A 23,457-nucleotide genomic window follows, 5' to 3' on the forward strand; every position below is an offset into this window, starting at 1 on the left:
CAAGTTTGAAATTGGAAGATTACTATTTTATTTTTATCCTTAAGAAAGTCCGTAATCTGTAATGATGACTTTCCCTTAAGCCCCATTATTGCCATACAAACCGTACATGAGCCGTGCAGCCATGCCCCAAAGCAGGCAGTATATTGTGGTGCATACAGCGGCTGCCGCCCGCTCCAGTATGTGCAGTGTATGCTGCAGTCACTAAACCATACACATATATACGTCCTCAGATCCACACTGCACATACACATGTACACAACATACATGAAGGACAGCAAGGATCATGGAGTCCTGTCTATCAATAACCTTCTCTCAGACCAGGGGTGTAACGATCGTAGTCGCAGAGGTTGCCAGTGCAAACTTCAACTGGATGTGCGTCCTCAGACTTATATTTAGCTGAAGACTATTGAATAGCAGAGACCCACCAGGTCCGTACACTGCAATATATGCCACCAGCCAATCAGAGACTAGCAGTTGGTGTCAGTGTGCACATGACTGGGGGTGGATGACAGTGACGTCATGCACTCCCGTCGCTTGCACACTGAAGTCAGCTGCTGGCTTCAGAAGAGGACGCCGCGTGGCCAGGAGCGGAGGGAAGGGGAGTATAATATATATTTTTGTTCTATGCATTAGAAAACAGCAGCAAAATGGAAGACATATACAGTATACCAGGATGGGGACATATATATCACGATGACGAACGTATATACCAGGATGGGGGACTTATATACCAGGATGACGAACGTATATAACAGGATGGGGGATATATATAGCAGGCTGGGAGATATATATACCAGGATGGGGGACATGTATACCAGGATGGGGGACATGTATACCAGGATGGGGGACATGTATACCAGGATGGGGGATATATATACACCAGGATGGGGGACATATATAACAGGATGACGAACGTATATAACAGGATGGGGGATACACCAGGATGGGGGACATATATAGCAGGCTGGGAGATATATATATATCAGGATGGGGGACATATATACACACACCTCTACATTGGAGAAAATAAGTATTTGAGACTCTGCCGATTTTGCAAGTTTTCCCACCTAAAAGGAATTGAAAAGTCTGTAATTTTTATCATTGGTACACTTCACCTGTCAGAGACAGAATTTAAAAATAAAATCCAGAAAATCACATTGTATGATATTTACATAATTAACCCCTTCACCCCCAAGGGTGGTTTGCACGTTCATGACCGGGCCAATTTTTACAATTCTGACCACTGTACCTTTATGAGGTCATAACTCTGGAACGCTTCCATGGATCCTGGTGATCCTGACATTGTTTTCTCATGACATATTGTACTTCATGTTAGTGGTAAAATTTCATTCAAATAACTTGCGTTTATTTGTGAGAAAAACGGAAATTTGGCGAAAATTTTGAAAATTTCGCACTTTTCCAACTTTGAATTTTTATACCCTTAAATCACAGAGATACGGCACATAAAAAACTTGATAACTAACATTTCCCACATGTTTACTTAACATCAGCACAATTTTGGAACCAAAATTTTTTTTTGTTAGGAAGTTATAAGGGTTAAAAGTTGACCAGCGATTTCTCATTTTTACAACACCATTTTATTTTTAGGACCACATCACATTTGAAGCCACTTTGAGGGGTCTATATGATAGAAAATACCCAAAAGTGACACCATTCTAAAAACTGCATCCCTTAAAGTGCTCAAAACCACATTCAAGAAGTTTATTAACCCTTTAGGTGCGTCACAGGAATTTTTTTGAATATTTAAAAAAAAATGAACATCTAACTTTTTTTCATAAAAAAAATACTTCAGGTTCAATTTTTTTTTATTTTACCAAGGGTAACAGGAGAAATTGGACTGCAAAAGTTATTGTGCAATTTGTCCTGAGTACGCAGATACCTGATATGTGGGGGGGAACCACTGTTTCGGTGCATGGCAGAGCTCAGAATGGAAGGAGCGCCGTTTGACTTTTTCAATGCAAAATTGGCTGGAATTCAGATTGGACGCCATGTCACGTTTGGAGAGTCCCTGATGTACCTAAACAGTGGAAACCCCCTACAAGTGACCCCATTTTGTAAACTAGACCCCCCAAGGAACTTATCTAGATATGTAGTGAGAACTTTGAACCCACAAGGGCTTTACAGAAGTTTATAACGTACAGCGGTACAATTGAAAAATCATATTTTTTCGACAAAAATGATCTTTTCACCCCAATTTTTATTTTCCCAAGGGTAACAGGACCCTAAAAGTTATTGTGCAATTTGTCCTGAGTACGCTGATACCCCACATGTGGGGGTAAACCACTATTTGGGCGCATGGCAGAGCTCGGAAGGGAAGCCGCGCCATTTGACGTTTTTGGCTGGAATTGAGATCGGACACCATGTCGCGTTTGGAAAACTCCTGATGTACCAAAACAGTGGAAACCCCCCACAAATGACACCATTTTGGAAACTAGACCCCCTAAGGAACTTATCTAGATGTGTGGTGAGAACTTTGAACCCCCATGGGCTTCACAGAAGTTTATAACATAAAGCCATACAATTAAAAAATCATATTTTTTCCACAAAAATGATCTTTTCACCCTCAATTCTTATTTTTCCAAGGGTAACAGGACTGTAAAAGTTATTGTGCAATTTGTCCTGAGTACGCTGATACCCCACATGTGGGGGTAAACCACTATTTGGGCGCATGGCAGAGCTCGGAAGGGAAGCAGCGCCATTTGACGTTTTTGGCTGCAATTGAGATCGGACACCATGTCACGTTTGGAAAACTCCTGATGTACCAAAACAGTGGAAACCCCCCACAAATGACACCATTTTGGAAACTAGACCCCCTAAGGAACTTATCTAGATGTGTGGTGAGCACTTTGACCCCCCCAGTGCTTCACAGAAGTTTATAATGCCCGGGCGTGAAAATAAAAAATTCGTATTTTTTCCACAAACATGATCTTTTAGTCACCATTTTTTTATTTTCCCCAAGGGCACCAGGAGAAATTGGACCCCAAAAGTTGTTGTCCAATTTGTCCTGAGTATGCTGATACCCCATATGTGGGAGAAAACTACTGTATGGGCACACGTCGGAGCTCGGAAGGGAAGTAGTGACGTTTTGGAATGCAGACTTTGATGGAATGGTCTGCGGGTGTCATGTTGCCTTTGGAGAGCCCCTAATGTACCTAAACAGTGGAAACCCCCCACAAATGACCCCATTTTGAAAACTAGACCCACTAAGGAACTTATCTAGATGTGAGGTGAGCACTTTGAACCCCCAAGGGCTTCACAGAAGTTTATAATGCCAGGGCATGAAAATAAAAAAATCGTATTTTTTCCAGAAACATGATCAATTAGTCCCCAATTTTTTCATTTTCCCAAGGGTAACAGGAGAAATTGGACCCCCAAAAGTTGTTGTCCAATTTGGCCTGAGTACGCTGACACCCCATATGTGGGAGAAAACTACTGTATGGACACACGTCGGGGCTCGGAAGGGAAGCAGTGACGTTTTGGAATGCAGACTTTGATGGAATGGTCTGCGGGTGTCATGTGCGTTTGGAGAGCCCCTGATGTACCTAAACTATTGAAACTCCCCACAAGTGACCCCATTTTGGACACTAGACCCCCCACGGAACTTATCTAGATGTGTGGTGAGCACTTTGAACCCCCAAGTGCTTCACAGAAGTTTATAACACTCGGACGTGAAAATAAAAAAATCATTTTTTTCCACAAAAATTATATTTTTGCCCCCAATTTTTTATTTTCCTAAGGGTAACAGGAGAAATTGGACCCCAAAAATTGTTTCGCAATTTGTCCTGAGTAGGCTGATACCCTACATGTGGGGGTAAAACACTGTTTGGGCGCATGGCAGAGCTTGGAAGGGAAGGAGCACCATTTGACTTTTTCAACTCAGAATTGGCTGGAATTGAGATCAGACGCCATGTTGCATTTGGAGAGCCCCTGATGTGCCCAAACAGTGGAAACCCCCCAATTATAACTCCAACCCTAACCCCAACACACCCCTAACCCTAATCTGAGCCCTAACCCTAGCCCTAGCCCTAACCCTAACCCTAATGGGAAAATGGAGATAAATACTTTTTTTTAATTTTATTATTTTTCCCTAACTAAGGGGGTGATATCGGGGGGTTTGATTTACTATTTATGGCGGTTTTTATATTTGGCAGCTGTCGCACGCTAAAAGACGCTTTTTATTGTAAAAATAGTTTTTGCATCACCACATATTGAGAGCTATAATTTTTCCGTATTTTGACCCACCGAGTCATGTGAGGTCTTATTTTTTGCGGGACGAGTTGACGTTTTTATTGGTACCATTTTCGGGCACGTAACATTTTTTGATCGCTTTTTATTCCTATTTTTGGGACGCAGAATGAACAAAAGCCAGCGTTTCATGAATTTCTTTTGGGGGGGTGCGTTTACACCGTTCCGCGTGGGGTAAAATTGATAAAGCGGTTTTATTCTTCGGGTCAGTACGGTTACAGCGATACCTCATTTAGGTCGTTTTTTTATGTTTTTATCGGTTTTATGCAATGAAAACTATTTTATATAAAAAATAATTATTTTTGCATTGCTTTATTCTGCGAGCTATAACTTTTTTATTTTTTTGCTTATGATGCTGTATGGCGGTTCATTTTTTGCGGGACAAGATGACGTTTTCAGCGGTACCATGGATATTTATATGCGTCTTTTTGATCGCGCGTTATTACACTTTTTGTTTGGCGGTATGATAATAAATCATTATTTTTTGCTTCGTTTTTTATTTTTATTTTTTAAGGGGTTCGCTAAAGGGGTTAACTAATGGGACAGTTTTATAGGGCGGGTCATTACGGACGCGGCGATACCTAATATGTGTACTTTTATTGTTTTTTTTTTTATTATTTCCAAAAAATGGATTTATTGGGGGAATATTTTTTTTTTTATTTAGCGATTTTTTTTTTTTTTTTTTAATTATTTTTACACATTTTTTTTTTTTTTTTAACTTTATTACATTGTCCCAGGGGGGACATACCTGTCATGTGACAGATCGCACATCACAGATCACTGTGACAGATCAGCGATCTGTCACAGGCACTGCACAGGCTTTCCTCATTCCTGCGCTTTGCAGGCACTGAGGAAGCCAGCTCCCTGCAGGCCCCCGAAGGTCTCCATCGACATCTTGGATTCGGGGACCTGCAGGGATGGAGCCCCCCGCAGCAGCGCTGCACATTGCGCTGCTGTGGGGGGCTCAGGGAAGCACGGAGGGAGCCCCCTCCCTGCTGATGCTTCTCTTTAACCCCGGTACAAGGGGTTAACGTGTTGGGGGCGGTCCGTGACCGCCCCTGACACATTGTGCCGGGTGTCAGCTGTGATAATCAGCTGACACCCGGCCGCGATCAGCGGCGCTCACCACGTGGGCGCCGCTGATCGCTGTGACGTACTATCCCGTCCCTGGGAATTAAGTCCCAGGGCACATGGACGGGATAGTACGTCACATGACAGAAAGGGGTTAATCCATGATGTTACTAACAGCAATGTTTGAGACTGTGGTCCCACTTCTCTTCAGGTCATTGACCATGTCCTCCCATGTAGTTCTGGGCTGATTCCTGACCTTTCTTAGAATCATCCTGAATCATCCTTACCCCACGAGGCGAGATCTTGCATGGAGCCCCAGACAGAGAAAGATTGACAGTCGTCTTGTGTTTCTTCCATTTTCTAATAATTGTGCCAACAGTGGTTGCCTTCTCACCAAGTCGCTTGCCTATTGTTCTGTAGCTCATCCCAGCCTTGAGAAGGTCTACAATTTTGTCCCCTGTGTCCTTAAACAGCTCTTTGGTCTTGGCCATGGTGGAGAGTTTGGTGTGTGATTGAGTGTGTGCACAGGTGTGTTTTATACAGGTAACGAGTTCAAACAGGAGCAATGAATACAGGTAATGGGTGCAGAGTAGGAGGCTTCTTATAGAAAAACTAACAGGTCTGTGAGAGGCAGAATTCTTGCTGGTTAGTCAGTGATCAAATACTTATTTCATGCAATAAAATGCAATTTAACCCCTTTCTGCCATCCGGCGTACTATCCCGTCCATGGGACCTGGGCCCCTATGCCCATGGACGGGATAGTACGTCGGCGCGAAAACTAGCGTGCGTGCAAGGGAGCACGGAAACCACGGCTGGGGCATCGGTAGGCGGTACCGACGGTGGCATAAGCAGGCGGGCACGACTTAGAGGCGGCACAGCTGTGGCTCACACAGCCGGTAACCACTATAGCACTGGACGGCGGGCACGGCTGAGGCACACAGGCGAGCATGACTAGAGGCGGCACGGCTGAGGCACAACAAGCAGGCACAGGGCGACCAGGCGCGTGCACGAGGGCACAGAGCCACAAGGCAGGGCTAGGCAAAGGTACAGGACAGAGACGCGTGCGAAACAGCATGGCAAAGCCTAGTACGAAAAGTGCAAGGGAGCACGAAACATCAGAGACAAGGCATGGGGTAAGAGGCAGAGTCCTGTGCATGCAGAAGGCATGCCAGGGGCAAAGTACAAGACGAGGCCTGCGCATGTGAAGAGACACGCCAGGGACAGGGACAGAGTCTAGCAGCGGAGCGTAGGCCGAAGCCCAAAGCCGGGCCAAGGGAGAGCCTTGGGACTAGACAGAGTACAGAGCGAAGGCCTGCACGTGTAGAGAAGCACACCAGGGACAGGGTACAGAACGGAGGCCTGCACGTGTAGAGAGACACGTCAGGGACAGGGTACAGAGCGGAGGCCTGCACGTGTAGAGAGACACGTCAGGGACAGGGTACAGAGTGGAGGCCTGCACGTGTAGAGAGACACGTCAGGGACAGGGTACAGAACATAGCATAACAAGGAAGCATAGCTAAGACAAACAAAGCATGAAGGACAACACGAGACAAAGCACAAGACAAGAGACGGAATACGAGCACGGAGTGTGTGCAGAGACGCACGACAGAGCAAAGTGCAAGGGCACAGAATAGAGGGAGCAACCAAGCAGACCAAGCAGCCATGCCGGGAAGCAACACAATACTCAGGCCCCGAGCATAGGAAGGGGCGGTCTGATATAGGGCATAGCACCTCCACTTCCGGGTCAGGACCAGGGAAGAACTTCCAGTTCAGTTCCTCCAGGAACACAGGGAGCAGTCGCATGATCAGGATTCCAGACATGCAGGGATGATTGCAGAACCAGTGCTGAAACCTAGGCAGGTCACATGATCAGAATTCCAGACATGTAGATGATAGCAGAACCAGTGCTGAAACCTAGGCAGGTCACATGATCAGAGTTCCAGACATGCAGAGATGAATGCAGAACCAGCCTCTGCTGGAACATAGGAAGGACACATGATCAGGGGTTCTAAACATGACGAGACGATCACAGAAGGCAGAGCAGAAACGCAGGCATCCCGCAGCTCAACAGTCATGAGGTAAGTGTGCACACCGCTCTAGGGAACATGCAGGACAGCAGACATGAGATGCGCGTGCACACCGCTCAAGGGGTCATAAGGCAAAACAGACATGGCGGACATGACAGACATGGCGAGCATGACACTATTTTTACAATAAAAAGCGCCTTTTAGCGTGTGACAGCTGCCAAAAATAAAAACTCGCTATAAATAGTAAATCAAACCCCCCGTTATCACCCCCTTAGTTAGGGAAAATAATAAAATTAAAAGAAAATGTATTTATTTCCATTTTCCCATTAGGGTTAGGGCTAGGGTTAGGGCTGAGATTAGGGTTAGGGGTGTGTTGGGGTTAGGGTTGGAGTTATAATTGGGGGGTTTCCACTGTTTGGGCACATCAGGGGCTCTCCAAATGTAACATGGCATCTGATCTCAGTTCCAGCCAATTCTGCGTTGAAAAAGTCAAATGGTGCTCCTCCCCTTCCAAGCTCTGCCATGCGCCCAAACAGTGTTTTACCCCCACATATGGGGTACCAACGTACTCAGGACAAATTGCAAAACAACTTTTGGGGTCCAATTTCTCCTGTTACCCTTAGAAAAACAAAAAATTGGGGGCAAAAATATCATTTTTGTGGAAAAAAATGATTTTTTTATTTTCATGCCCAAGCGTTATAAACTTCTGTGAAGCACTTGGGGGTTCAAAGTGCTCACCACACATCTAGATAAGTTCCGTGGGGGGGTCTAGTTTCCAAAATGGGGTCACTTGTGGGGAGTTTCAATAGTTTAGGTACATCAGGGGCTCTCCAAACGCACATGACACCCGCAGACCATTCCATCAAAGTCTGCATTCCAAAACGTCACTACTTCCCTTCCGAGCCCCGACGTGGGCCCATACAGTAGTTTTCTCCCACATATGAGGTATCAGCGTACTCAGGACAAATTGGACAACAACTTTTGGGGTCCAATTTCTCTTGTTACCCTTGGGAAAATAAAAAAATTGGGGACTAAATGATCATGTTTGTGGAAAAAATACGATTTTTTTATTTTCACACCCGGTCGTTATAAACTTCTGTGAAGCACTGGGGGGTTCAAAGTGCTCACCACACATCTAGATAAGTTCCTTAGGGGGTCTAGTTTCCAAAATGGGGTCACTTGTGGGGGGTTTCCACTGTTTAGGTACATCAGGGGCCAGAGGTGTATCTAGGCTTTCTGGCACCCGGGGCAAGAATTCGGTCCGGCGCCCCCCCCACCGCACACATGCGATTTGCACACTTAGTCCTGTAACCACAAGCTGCACTTCCTAGTGTTCAGTGAAAAACTGAGAGAAGCAGGAAAAGAAGCTCGTTGTCACAGGACTATAAGTATGAAAGTCTCATATGAGTGAAGTGTCCATGTGATGACTACTGGAACCTGCAGAGCTGAATCCTGACATTGCAGCTTCTGAATTCTCACAACGAATGCACTGCACACTTTTAGGATTCTCCCGTACCGGTGGCAAGAGTACACAGTCATATATCAGCACATGTATGTGATTTATATACTTCTGGCCACATTCCGACTAGATGTGCCCGGCCTCGCTCAGTTCATTTTCATTGAGTGAGGCCACACACGTCTAGTCAGCATGTGACCGTATGTATGTAAATTACCGGCACGAGAGAATCCTAACAGCATTGAGTGAGCACAGTGAGAATTCAGAAGTCTGCAGTCACATAGAATGACTGCAGACTCAGCACAAACCTGGAGAACCCCTTTAATGCTCCTAACAAATAAAAACATGAGAATTAGTCAGTATCTCAGTATCACAAATAATATTTACATCCAGGTACCTTATAGATGACGTCGTCTCTGGAGTCGTTCTCCTTTTCTTCTTCTTGTCCAGACCCCATGAGGAGTTCTCATCCACAGCCGTCTCTGCAGACTTCCATCTTCTCCGGTCTTCTGCAGCAAATCTCCACATAGATAGAAGTGTCATTATAATGCTTCTAAATAAAAATGTCTGCAATATGCTGTCGCCTCACACTATTCCCCTCCCTCCTCATACTGTCTCCTATAACATCTCTCTGTTCACCATACTGTCTCCTCATATATTTACCCCCTCACTCTCTATACCAGTGATGGCGAACCTATGGCACGCGTGCCAGAGAGGGCACGCAGAGCCCTCTCAGCTGGCACGTGGCCTCGCCTCACTGATCCGGAGCTGCACTTCCTGCTTCTCACACGGTGCACGGAGAGGTGAGTGTGGCCGCTGTGGTCTGTGTGTGTTTGTGTGTGGTGAGTGTGGTGGTGAGTGTGGCCGCTGTGGTGTGTGTTTGTGTTTGTCAGTGATGTGGAGAGGGCCAATGATGGGAGTGATGGGGAGATGGCCGATGGGGAGGGGGCCATTGATGGGGAGAGGGCCAGTGATTGGGAGAGGGCCAGTGATGGGGAGAGGGACAATGATGGGGTGATGGGGAGGAGGAAATGATGGAGGTGGTGGAATGGGCAATTTCTACATCAAGGGGATCATGATGGGGCATATTTCTACATGAAGGGGATCATGATGGGGCATATTTCTGCATGAAGGGTATCATGATGGGGCATATTTCTACATGAAGGGGACAATGATGGGGCATTTGACATGTGTTGGCACTTCATCATAAATAATTGGATTTTAGGTTGCAGTTTGGGCACTCGGTCTCAGAAAGGTTCGCCATCACTGCTCTATACTGTCTGCTCACACATACCCCTGACTCCCCATACTGTGTCTGCACATATCCCATCACCCTCGCTCCCCATACATTTTTCCCATCGCTACTCACTGTGTCCACATACATTTACCCGTTCGCTCCCCATACTGTCTGCACCCATCCCCCATATTGTTTCCTCATACATGCCCTCATACATACATACTATTCGTTGTGTCCTCAAATCTCCCCATACATTAAATCCCCCATCCCCACTCCAAATCCCCCCACACATAAAGTACCCCCTCATCTCCACTCCAAATCCCCCCAAACAAAAAGTACCCCCTCATCCCCTCTCCAAATCCCCCCACACATAAAGTACCCCCTCATCCCCACTCCAAATCCCCCACACATAAATTACCCCCTAATCTCCACTCCAAATCCCCCCACACACATTAAGTACCCCCCATCCCCACGCCAAATTAACCACATCCTTAAAGTACCCCCTCATCCCTACTCCAAATCCCCCCACACAAAAAGTACCCCCTCATCCCCACTCCAAATCCCCCCACACAAAAAGTACCCCCCTCATCCCCACTCCAAATCCCCCCCCACATAAAGTACCCCCTCATCTCCACACCAAATCCCCCCCCACAAAAAGTACCCCCTCATCCCCTCTCCAAATCCCCCCCCACAAAAAGTACCCCCTCATCTCCATTCCAAATCTCCCCACACAAAGTACCCCTTCATCTCCACTCCAAATCTCCCCACACAAAGTACCCCTTCATCTCCACTCCAAATCTCCCCACACAAAAAGTACCCCCTCATCCCCACTCCAAATCCCCCACACATAAAAGTACCCCCTCATCCCCACTCCAAATCCCCCCTCACATAAAGTATCCCCCCTATAATGTCCTCAGATTTCTGTCCCCTTCTCCCCATGTTTCTACACCACATGCATCTGTCTGCACCCATCCACCCATGCACTCCATATAGCATCCCCGACCCCAACAATCCCTTCCTAGCCCCCCAGAGCATGTCCTTACATTTCCACCATTGATCTTCAGTGTCTTCAGCTCCATTACCCCGTCTGGAACTGGAGCACTTACCACCAACCGCAACGCTGCCTGTGCCCTGTGTCTTCGCCTCTGAAGAGCTGACGTGTGACGTCAGCAGCGTGATCATGTGACCTGATCACGCTGATGGCGCTTCATTCATGCAGAAGTGCAGGCGCTCAGCAGCGGTCAGAGATTACAGCAACAAGTGAGTCACGTGTACTAGCGTCTGACACCTGAAGACGCTTGTACACCGAGTCACCGACATGACGCCCAGCACTTTCTCTGAGCCGGCTGTCAGTTTGACAGCCCGCTCAGAGAACAGGAGAATTTGTGTGGGGGCGGCAGAATGCCGCTGACTGGGAGCCTCCTCCCTGGACCGCCGCATCAGGAGGCCCGATGGCGCCCCTCTGTCGGCTGCGCCCGGGGCAAATGCCCCGGCTGCCCCACCCCTGGATACGCCTCTGTCAGGGGCTCTCCAAAAGCAACATGACACCCGCAGACCATTCCATCAAAGTCTGCATTCCAAAATGTCACTACTTCCCTTCTGAGCTCTGCCATGCGCCCATACAGTAGTTTTCTCCCACATATGGGGTATCAGCGTACTCAGGACAAATTGGACAACAACTTTTGGGGTCCAATTTCTCCTGGTACCCTTGGGAAAATAAAAAAATTGGTGACTAAAAGATCTTGTTTGTGGAAAAAATACGATTTTTTTTATTTTCACACCCGGGCGTTATAAACTTCTGTGAACGGGGGGGTTCAAAGTCCTCACCACACATCTAGATAAGTTCCTTGGGGGGGTCTAATTTCCAAAATGGTGTCATTTGTTGGGGGTTTTCACTGTTTTGGTACATCAGGGGCTTTCCAAACGCGACATGGTGTCCGATCTCAATTCCAGCCAAAAACGTCAAATGGCGCTGCTTCCCTTCCGAGCTCTGCCATGCGCCCAAATAGTGGTTTACCCCCACATGTGGGGTATCAGCGTACTCAGGACAAATTGCACAATAACTTTTAGGGTCCTGTTACCCTTGGAAAAATAAGAATTGAGGTGAAAAGATCATTTTTGTGGAAAAAATATGATTTTTTAATTGTACGGCTTTATGTTATAAACTTCTGTGAAGCCCTTGGGGGTTCAAAGTTCTCACCACACATCTAGATAAGTTCCTTAGGGGGTCTAGTTTCCAAAATGGTGTCATTTGTGGGGGGTTTCCACTGTTTTGGTACATCAGGGGTTTTCCAATCGCGACATGGTGTCCGATCTCAATTCCAGCCAAAAAAGTCAAATGGCTTTGCTTCACTTCTGAGCTCTGCCATGCGCCCAAATAGTCATTTACACCCACATGTGGGGTATCAGCATACTCAGGACAAATTGCACAATAACTTTTTGGTCCTGTTACCCTTGGAAAAATAAAAATTGGGGGTGAAAAGATCATTTTTGTGGAAAAAATATGATTTTTTATTGTACCGCTGTACGTTATAAACTTCTGTGAAGCCCTTGTGGGTTTAAAGTTCTCACCACATATCTAGATAAATTCCATGGGGGGTCTAGTTTCCAAAATGGGATCACTTGTGGGGGGTTTCCACTGTTTAGGCACATCAGGGACTCTCCAAACGCGACATGGCGTCCGATCTGAATTCCAGCCAATTTTGCATTGAAAAAGTCAAACGGCGCTCCTTCCATTCTGAGCTCTGCCATGCGCCGAAACAGTGGTACCCCCCCCACATATCAGGTATCTGCGTACTCAGGAAAAATTGCACAATAGCTTTTCCAGTCCAATTTCTCCTGTTACCCTTGGTAAAATAAAAAAAATTGAACCTGAAGTATTTTTTTTGTGAAAAAAAGTTAAATGTTAATTTTTTTTTAAATATTCAAAAAATTCCTGTTACACACCTGAAGGGTTAATAAACTTCTTGAATGTGGTTTTGAGCACCTTAAGGGGTGTAGTTTTTAGAATGGTGTCACTTTTGGGTATTTTCTATCATATAGACCCCTCAAAGTGGCTTCAAATGTGATGTGGTCCGTAAAAATAAAATGGTGTTGCAAAAATGAGAAATCGCTGGTCAACTTTTAACCCTTATAACTTCCTAACAAAAAAAATTTTGGTTCCAAAATTGTGCTGATGTAAAGTAAACATGTGGGAAATGTTACTTATTAAGTTTTTTGTGTGCCGTATCTCTGTGATTTAAGGGCATAAAAATTCAAAGTTGGAAAATTGCGAAATTTTATGCAAATTGCCTCTTCAGAAAGGAGGACTTTTACTCTACAGCGCCACCTATTGGTAGTAGCGATCCTACAAGTCACAATCAACCCTTTAACGAGTCTTGTAATATGACTTAGGATACAAGCCAAATCAGAATCTCAATTTGCAGACATGGTGTTTTGAGCTATTGGCTCTCGTCAGTGCAAAGTATGAGATCCGATTTGGCTAGGTGAGAGGCTCTGGACTAGGGTCTAAGAGGTAAGGTTTCTCCTTGCGGAGAGTGCATACTTTGCACTGACGAGAGCCAATAGCTCGAAACACAGTGTCTGCAAATTGAGATTCTGATTTGGCTTGTATCCTAAGTCATATTACAAGACTCGTTAAAGGGTTGATTGTGACTTGTAGGATCGCTACTACCAATAGGTGGCGCTGTAGAGTAAAAGTCCTCTTTCTTTCTGAAGAGGCAATTTGCATATTATTTTCCCAGAGGAGCATTGCACGGCGAATAAGCCTCCTTACCTTGACAAGCCACAGCTGGCATGTCACTCTCCGCAAGGAGAAACCTTACCTCTTGCGAAATTTTAAAAATTTTTGCTAAATTTCTGTTTTTTTCACAAATAAACGCAAGTTATATGAATGATATTTTAGCACTAACATGAAGTACAATATGTCACGAGAAAACAATGTCAGAATCACCAAGATCCTTGGAAGCATTTCAGAGTTATTACCTCATAAAGGGACGGTGGTCAGAATTGTAAAAATTGGCCCGGTCATGAACGTGCAAACCACCCTTGGTTAAAGGGTTAAAATCCTGCAGGGCTCGAAAGGTATCCCTGCTCACACCAGCACATGTCCAGGTCCATTTGACGTTCACCAATGACCAGCTGGATGATCCAGAGGAGGCATGGGAGAAGATCATGTGATCAGATGAGACCAAAATAGAACTATTGGTATTAACTACTCTCACTGTGTTTGGAGGGAGAAGAAGGATGAGTACAACTCCAAGAACACCGTCCCAACCGGGAAGCAAAGTGGGGGAAACATCACACATTGGGGGTGCTTTTCTGCAAAGTGGACAGGACGACTGCACCGAATTGAAGGGAGGAAGGATGGATGGGGTCATGTATCACTAGATTTTGGCCAACAACCTCCTTCCCTCAGTAAGGGCATTAAAGATGGGTCATGGCTGGATCTTCCAGCATGATAATGTCACAAAACACAGCCGGGGCAACTGAGTGGCTCGTAAGAAGCATTTCAAGTTCCTGGAGTGGGCTAGCCAGACTCCAGACCTGAACTCATTAGAAAATCTTTGGAGGAGCTGAAACTCAATGTTCCCAGCGACAGCCCCGAAACATGAAAGATCTGGAGAAGATCTGTATGGAGGAGGGGGCCAAAATCCCTGCTGCAGTGTGTGCAAACCTGGTCAAGAACTACAGGAAATGTCTGACCTCTGTAATTGCAAACAAAGATTTCTGGACAAAATATTAAGTTCTGCTTTTCTATTGTATCAAATACTTATTTCATGTAATAAAATGGAAATTAATTATGTAAAAACCATACAGTGTGCTTTTCTGGTTTTTATTGTTAGATTTTGTCTCTCACAGGTGAAGTGTATCTATGATAAAAATTACAGACCTCAGTCTCCATTCTTTGTAGGTGGGAAAACTTGCAAAATCTGCTAAGTATCAAATACTTATTTTCCCCACTGTGTGTATAGATATATCTATCTATATCTATACACACACATACTGGCATGGATCCTACAGTGCTGACGTTTCATAAACTGATAAAAGTAATCCATTAACTCCATTGTTGCCTTCCTGCCTAAACCTTTTGCACAGATCTGCACATACAACACATATGTTACACAGGCCGGATCTTGAGGACATCACAGAACAGTTGCAGGCAGATCACTGACTGGGAATAAATTGTGGCCTCCAGGGCTACAAATACCCCGATGTCATCCCGGGGTTGTGCACATGTCATTTCCTAAGACGCTGTTAAAAATCGGATTACCAGGATAGCGTTTGCACCGTCGCACCCGGTTGAGGAACAAGGTAACAACTATCCAATACTATATACAGAAGTGATCAGGGCTCAGGGCCATTTCCATAATTCAGTCCAATCAATGGCGGAGGAGTCAGTGTAGCATCCAAAATGTACAAAGCACAGATCTCACACACATCCATAGATAAAGTATGTGCCCCCTACTATTTTAAAATATTTGAACCTACAATGTACAAGGGGAACCCGGAGTAATCACATATTGTGGTCATCAGTGTTACTATACAGACACGATGTTACCAAGTAGAGGATTAGACTGCGGGGACGGGAAGGGTTCATAAAACAACGGAGCTGCAAAACGCCACCCTATACTGGGGTCCGCTTAGTTTGCTATTGGCCATCCAGGGTCCGGCCTTACAACCACCAACATATGAGGCTGGTGGGGACTGTATTGTCCTATTCCCAGGTGACGCGACGATGCTCCTCTTGGACGGCAGAGCGTTTTCTCCTTGCTACTTTCCAATGAATCCCCTTTTCATCTTCTTAGAGGTCCTTGAGTTGCCTTTACACCTCTGATGCCATCTTAGCAGATCATAAACTCCTGGAAACGTCCCCTTTTAGAAAGCCTTACATATCTGGTGATAATGTCACTTTCCGGGGTTCGGAAGAATCTGAGACTTAGGCTACTTTCACACTTGCTTTTTTTTGCAGCGCGTTTTTCCCGCAAAAAAAAACGCATGGAAAAAACGCATACAAATGCTGCGTTTTTTTCCAAGCATTTTTATGAGCATGCATGAAAAAAACGCAGCGTTTTTATGCGTTTGTATGCGTTTTTACCGCGTTTGCGTTTCTTCCAACATTAGTTGGCCCCTCACACTAACCCAAACCATGACTTTACTAACCCTAACCCTGACCCTAACCCTTAACCAAACCATACCCTAACCCTGACCCTAACCCTTAACCAAACCATACTAACCCTAACCCTTAACCAAACCCTACCCAAACCCTAACCCTAAACCCTAACTAACCCTAAACCCTAACCCTTAACCAAACCATACTAACCCTAACCTAAACCCTAACCCTAAACCCCCTTAACTAACCCTAACTCTAACCCAAACCCCTAAATTCCATTGTCTAACTAATGGTCAACAAAAAAACGCATGCGCAAAAAAACGCATACATGAGCATGACAATGCGCACATATGCGCACCCATAGACTTATAATGGGTGTCTTGCTGTAAAAAAATGCATTGCGCGCGCATGCGTTTTTTTGAGGCAAGTTGGACGCCCAAAAAATGCAACAGGATGCATTTTGTGCGCCCGAGCGCACACCACAAAAAAACGCATGCGCGGAAAAATGCATACAAATGCATGTGTATGCGCACATAAGCGCATCCCATGCAAAATATAGGGGAAAAAAACGCATGCGTTTTTTAGCGCTAAAATACAGCACAAAAAAACGCAAGTGTGAAACCAGCCTTAGGAATAACTTAGTACCTTTTTCCAGCCTGATACATTGCAGCAATGATTTCCCGTCGAACTTCTGGACGTTCAGTAGAAACATTGTAGCAATTAATCCAAATCGAGATCAAGTTCAGCTCAATGCTCAATAAAGACGTCAATGTTTGGAAATATTGAGCAGCGATCACCAAGGTGGTCTCAGCGGTTCTTACGTCTCAGGGGGCAGTTACGTTTTCCCCTATGTGACAGATGTCGTCAGCAGCAATAACAGAGGAAACGTGTTAAGTGATTATTAGTGACAATAATGCGAACACCGGAGGCGCGGGGGGCGCAGATACGATATCACGGCGGCGGATTTATGCCGAGCACTCACATGAAACATATTAGTGGTTAGATTTTAATGATCTCCGGAGTATTGGCTCATTAATCTCAATGGCTGGGGCAGAGCGTTCACTTTAAATAATGTATGAAAAACTTCCGAAGGGTCATGTTAGCACCATCACGACGAAATGGCTTGTTTCTGCCTAATTAGTAACATTAAGAGAAAATTGCAGCTAAATCATAAGATTGCATTGTGAGATGTGCGACGGACGCTGAAATTATTATTACAGAGAGTAATCCAAAACGATGGGGCGGCTCGGAGAACCCAGTAGTGGGATAGACGAGATGTGGGGATGAGAAAGGCAGAGAGAGGAGAGACCGAGAGGACAACGCTGTTACATGTTTTAGACTCTTCAGAAAACCTTCGAGGGGGTGTCCAGAATTAGACAAAGATGGTATGTTATGCTTTCTTCCAAGAACAGAATGAGATTTCCAGGGGTTGTTTCTGAAACTGTAACTCAGCCCCATTTACTTCAATAAGTCTGTACTGCAATACCACACAACACCTATGGACAGTTGTGGCGCTGTTCTCAGAAGAAAGCAGCCATGATTTTCTAATCTGACAGAACCCCTGTAATTCAAGCATCATACTGTTTTAAAGGCACCTATGGTAGGTTATTCATGTCACCATTTATGCCTCCCGACTCCGAATACTATGGGGCCAACTTTACACTACTATCATAAGAAGAATGGAGCATATTGCAATATTAAATGGTCATTGCTGTTACAACAAACTTTGCATAAATCAATAATGTGAGTGAATAAGAAACTTTGCTATATACCTTATCAGAGAAATTGGCTTCTTTCTCCACTTATGAGCCACTTCTCTCCACAACTTCCTAAACTCATCATTCACTACAGCTCAAGACAGGACGGATTGTCACTGAGGCTGCCTATGTTAGTCACTGCAAAGAGAGGCTTGAAATGGAGGGAGAAAGAGATACAGATTGTGCTGCAGACTTTTAGAAAGTGTTTTATCTCACACCAAAGCTGGATTCTACAGCTACACTGCTCAGTACTGCTGTATAACATCCTCCCTACAGAAGATAATTTGTTAAGCGTTTTATCTCACCCTAGTGTTGGTTTCACAACTATACTGCTCGGTACTTATGTCTTAATATTCTCTATGATACTATTCTAGTGAGTGTTTTATCTAACCACAGAGCAGGACTTACATCTACACTGCTCAGTTCTGCTTTATAATGTCCTCTATGCTGCTTCTTCTGAACCCATGCTACTTAGCAGGAATCCCTCACGACTGTATGTGCTGTGTATGGGAGACATCATAGGAGCTAGTCTCACCCAACTAGCTCAGAGACAACTGAGAAGTTGACAAAGAGCCTGCAGAGAGGAAATATTAAGTACAGAAGTCATATAACAGACAAATGTAGTGTTATTCCTCATGCACACACAGGACAGCTTATTCTCAAAAGTTCCCTGAAAGGACAGGTACTCCTAAGTAATTATGCACTAAGCAATTATTCTCCTGCTCGCAAACAAGGGCCAAAATATTGAGCTTGGCCAATATCTCCACTCTTCACTGGTCAGACGCTGACTTGCCTTAAAGCAGCTGCAGAATAGATGTTCTGTACCGGGAGATGGCTCCAAGTCCAGGCCAAGAAGATGCATCTCTGCTAGTTAAAACCCTGCCACCCAGCAATGGTTATTAGGATGAAATATGTCACCCGCTGCTCCCCCGTCCATCATTCCCCGGGGCTGCGCCAACTGTTTTCTTTAACACCTCAACAGATTTCTCCAAATCTAATACAAGTTGATTTACCGGCGTCTTGAACTAGATGAAACATCAAACAAACTATCAAGAAAATGGATGTGTCCGAGTCCATCTCTTCCCAGAGATCACAGCTGATTGAGGGGATGTAATGTTTCGTGATCGCTGAAATAATGTCACCACAGTGAAGGTCAGTGAGGAGCACCAGGATTGCTCCAGACCATCCAGAGAAATAAATCTGAACCTGCAGATGATAAGAGTTGGAGTGCAGAGAATGCATCTGATGGGGGTTAGATACCGTACGCTATAGATGGAGGTTAGATACTGTATGCTATAGATGGTGGTTAGATACCATATGCTATAGATGGGGGTTAGATACCGTACGCTATAGATGGAGGTTAGATACTGTATGCTATAGATGGTGGTTAGATACCGTATGCTATAGATGGGGGTTAGATACCGTACGCTATAGATGGGGGTTAGATACTGTACGCTATAGATGGAGGTTAGATACCGTACGCTATAGATGGAGGTTAGATACTGTATGCTATAGATGGGGGTTAGATACTCTACGCTATAGATGGGGGTTAGATACCGTACGCTATAGATGGGGGTTAGATACCATACGCTATAGATGGGGGTTAGATACCATACGCTATAGATGGAGGTTAGATACTGTATGCTATAGATGGTGGTTAGATACTGTACGCTATAGATGGGGGTTAGATACCGTACGCTATAGATGGGGGTTAGATACCGTACGCTATAGATGGGGGTTAGATACCGTACGCTATAGATGGGGGTTAGATACTGTATGCTATAGATGGGGGTTAGATACTGTATGCTATAGATGGGGGTTAGATACCTGACACCATAGATGGGGGTTAGATACAATATCTTGCACTTTCATCTCCTGGATGTTGCTACATCTTATAATATGTAGAAGGTGCACAGTGATAAAATACGTATCTCTGTCCTCATCACCGAATCATTCCTGTGAGCAGCAGAACGGTGTCGCGCCGGCCCCCAGTGTAACACCCAGGATACATTTGTCCGCATTTACCATATTACCAAGAATAGCTGGCTGAAAAACGAGACGATAATCCGGACAGGACTCTATGGGCCAAAACGACATGATGACACAGACTCTATCAGGCTATTGTGATGTTCCCAGGGATATAAAGCTCAGAAAATAATCAGGAAGCATAAATGTATCTATTTATTTACAAATAGAACATTTACTAACAAAGTAACATCTGGACGTGACACCTTGTAACACGAAGTCACAAAATCCCACATTTCCACCATTTCTTATTCTTCATAGCTCAGAAGTTTCAATCCTATATCATGTGGCCACCCATCTACGTAATGAGCCCTGACCGTTCAATGAAGGGCAGCAGAGCTCTTACATTTATGCGTCAAACGAAGAACAAAGTGTGGTCTAATATTAGAGAAGTGACTCTGTACATCTATATTTGCCGGATGGTCGCGGTTCTATCATTGTCATATGCAGCGTCGAATTCCCCATTTGGCCGTAATGGAAATAGCCCCCTGTGCCACTCCAAAATCTATCCACAAAGGCCTCAGCAACAGTGATGTAATTTTGACAAAAGTTTTTTTCTCTATGTGCAATGCAGCAGCTATAATCTGGGTTGTCAGGTCCATTGCTGTTGGCCCCTGCGGTTGTTTGGCTTCTTCCATTTAGGTTATGCAAGTTGGTGGAAATCTGTTCCCAACTTTGTTCCAAATTGTTACCCTTTCTTTGCCATGTCTGGGGTCACATTAGGGCCACAATGCCAGAGTTGTATTGGAGGCTTCCAGTGTGATCTGTGCCGTCTCTCTTGGCTCCGCAGTAGCTCATTGTGATTGCATTAAATGTTGGAAGCCCCATTAGATCGGGGGTCACTGAGCTTCACATTCAGGCTTTCAGGATGGAATCCGTCATCCAGCCCAGTTGCCCTCTCAGGAAGCGATTTCCATCTTCCCAGCAGTGGCGTGTAATTCCCAATTCTAACTCTGTAATATCATCCACTGATGCATCACACAAAGCGGGGGGCCAGAAATGGGCTCATACCTCAGCATTTATTATGTGACCTCCCAGGATTGCTTTACATGAAAAAAGCCAGGTCACAGGTGGGACTGAGACATGAGGGCAATAAAGTCTGCGCCTGCTGCAGAAAGCCATGGAAGCAGTTTGCTGCACAATCTCAGCACAATGAGCATCCAAGGGCCCCTCTGCAGATAAAGTCTGTGCCTGCAGCAGATTCCACAGGCCACATAGAGCTGCTCTCTCCAGGTAGAAGATCATGAGTCCAGATGCAACATAGCATTAGTGGTCTCCTAATGTCTAGACCTGTTGGATGAGACCGTGCCAACCTCATCAACTGATGCCAATCCGAGAAAGTCTGAGCAACCCACCAGAATCATCTGGTCACAACAATGCAAACAATCTGAGCCCCCAAAAGCACAACTGGAGAGCACTGCTGCCCCCTAATCAGAGCCTAAAGGTTAGGTATTGACAGTCATTGCAGAACAGCCTATATAGCAGGAAGGCAGATGATTGCAGGTGCTAAGTGACTCGTATCGAAGCTTGGGGCTCATATCTACAAGCAAGTAATGTAAAACTAAAGCTAAAGTTATGGGGGGAGGAGAGACTCCTATGGCACCTCTCCTCCAGCAGTGGTACCAGTGTGAGGCAGGTGAAGAAAGGAGAGGAACCTCAGGCTCTGAGCAAGCATTAGAGACATCATAGTAGGATGTCTGGTAGTGGAGGGATGAAATGTAGGGACCATACCTCATTGTGGAAGGAAGAGCGGCTTCATTCTCTCCACTGATCTCTGCCTCTCGTTCATTCCTTAATCCTTCCTGCTCTGGGAACAGAGAGCGATTGACATCTGCTCAGTGCATCCTTTGTGTGTACCGCAGAGCCGCTCACAAGGACCCTGGCTCTCAAGGCACCAGATCCCCAATCAGATCACTCAGGGGTCTTGACAGACTCATAGATATTGCACAGCAGTGGTCGCAGGGTTGCAGATATTCGCCCTCCCAGATGGCTGTCAGGGCTGCGCTTGCATGGAGCATGAGACAGTTATTGCATCCAAGACCCAGACAAAGCCCCAGCTCCTTACATGCAGCATAGAGAGCAAGCAGCTCACATAGAGACACAGCGAACTGCACAGTGCTCAGCCGCTACCAATCTAACAGCATTGTGGGGGGAAGCGGCAGCGAGAACAATGCACTTGGTATGAGCTGCAACGCCTCTGGGAATCCAAAATACGTCTCCTTTCATACAGCAGGTGGTGAGAGGGGCAAGCGGCCCTCCTAGTTTACACTGCAGCTTCCCAATGGTCCACCTCATAGGGGCGCAAATACTGGACAACCATCTACGACATAGATCAGATTACTCACAAGGGAGCGAATACTGGACAACCATCTATGACCTAGATCAGATCACTCACAAGGGAGCGAATATTGGGCAACCATGTACAACATAGATCAGATCACTCACAAGGGAGCGAATACTGGACAACCATCTACAACATGGATCAGATCACTCACAAGGGAGCGAATACTGGACAACCATCTACAACATGGATCAGATCACTCACAAGGGAGCGAATACTGGACAACCATCTACGACCTAGATCAGATCACTCACAAGGGAGCGAATAATGGGCAACCATGTACAACATAGATCAGATCACTCACAAGGGAGCGAATACTGGGCAACCATGTACAACATAGATCAGATCAATCACAAGGGAGCGAATACTGGAAAAACATCTACAACATAGATCAGATCTCTCACAAGGGAGCGAATACTGGACAACCATCTACAACATGGATCAGATCACTCACAAGGGAGCGAATACTGGACAACCATCTACAACATGGATCAGATCACTCACAAGGGAGCGAATACTGGACAACCATCTACGACCTAGATCAGATCACTCACAAGGGAGCGAATAATGGGCAACCATGTACAACATAGATCAGATCACTCACAAGGGAGCGAATACTGGGCAACCATGTACAACATAGATCAGATCAATCACAAGGGAGCGAATACTGGAAAAACATCTACAACATAGATCAGATCTCTCACAAGGGAGCGAATACTGGGCAACAATCTACAACATAGATCAGATCACTCACAGGGGAGCGAATACTGGGCAACCATGTACAACATAGATCAGATCACTCACAAGGGAGCGAATACTGGACAACCATCTACGACATAGATCAGATCACTCACAAGGGAGCGAATACTGGGCAACCATGAACAACATAGATCAGATCACTCACAAGGGAGCGAATACTGGGCAACCATCTACGACATGGATCAGATTACTCACAAGGGAGCGAATATTGGAAAATCATCTACAACATAGATCAGATCACTCACAAGGGAGCGAATACTGGACAACCATCTACGACATAGATCAGATCACTCACAAGGGAGCGAATACTGGACAACCATCTACGACCTAGATCAGATCACTCACAAGGGAGCGAATACTGGGCAACCATGTACAACATAGATCAGAGCACTCACAAGGGAGCGAA

At 45.3% G+C, this 23,457-nt stretch overlaps 1 protein-coding gene across 3 annotated transcripts in view; it reads right to left on the bottom strand.

Annotated features, from left to right (window-relative positions):
• Positions 1 to 22,079, bottom strand: part of B3GAT1 (beta-1,3-glucuronyltransferase 1) — a 74,176-nt gene extending 52,097 nt beyond the window's left edge. For 2 of the 3 annotated variants that reach the window (XM_073584968.1, XM_073584969.1), the window contains exon 1: positions 21,683 to 22,078. The gene's annotated coding sequence lies outside the window, so the exon portion shown is untranslated. Of the gene's footprint in view, positions 1 to 21,682 lie in introns of all 3 variants that reach the window. The other variant, XM_073584971.1, reaches the window with a different exon arrangement.
• Positions 22,080 to 23,457: the final 1,378 nt, after the last annotated feature.

The sequence above is a fragment of the Dendrobates tinctorius genome, unplaced genomic scaffold (assembly GCF_039654945.1).
Source record: "Dendrobates tinctorius isolate UK_male_01 unplaced genomic scaffold, ASM3965494v1 ptg000086l, whole genome shotgun sequence".
NCBI lineage: Eukaryota > Metazoa > Chordata > Amphibia > Anura > Dendrobatidae > Dendrobates > Dendrobates tinctorius.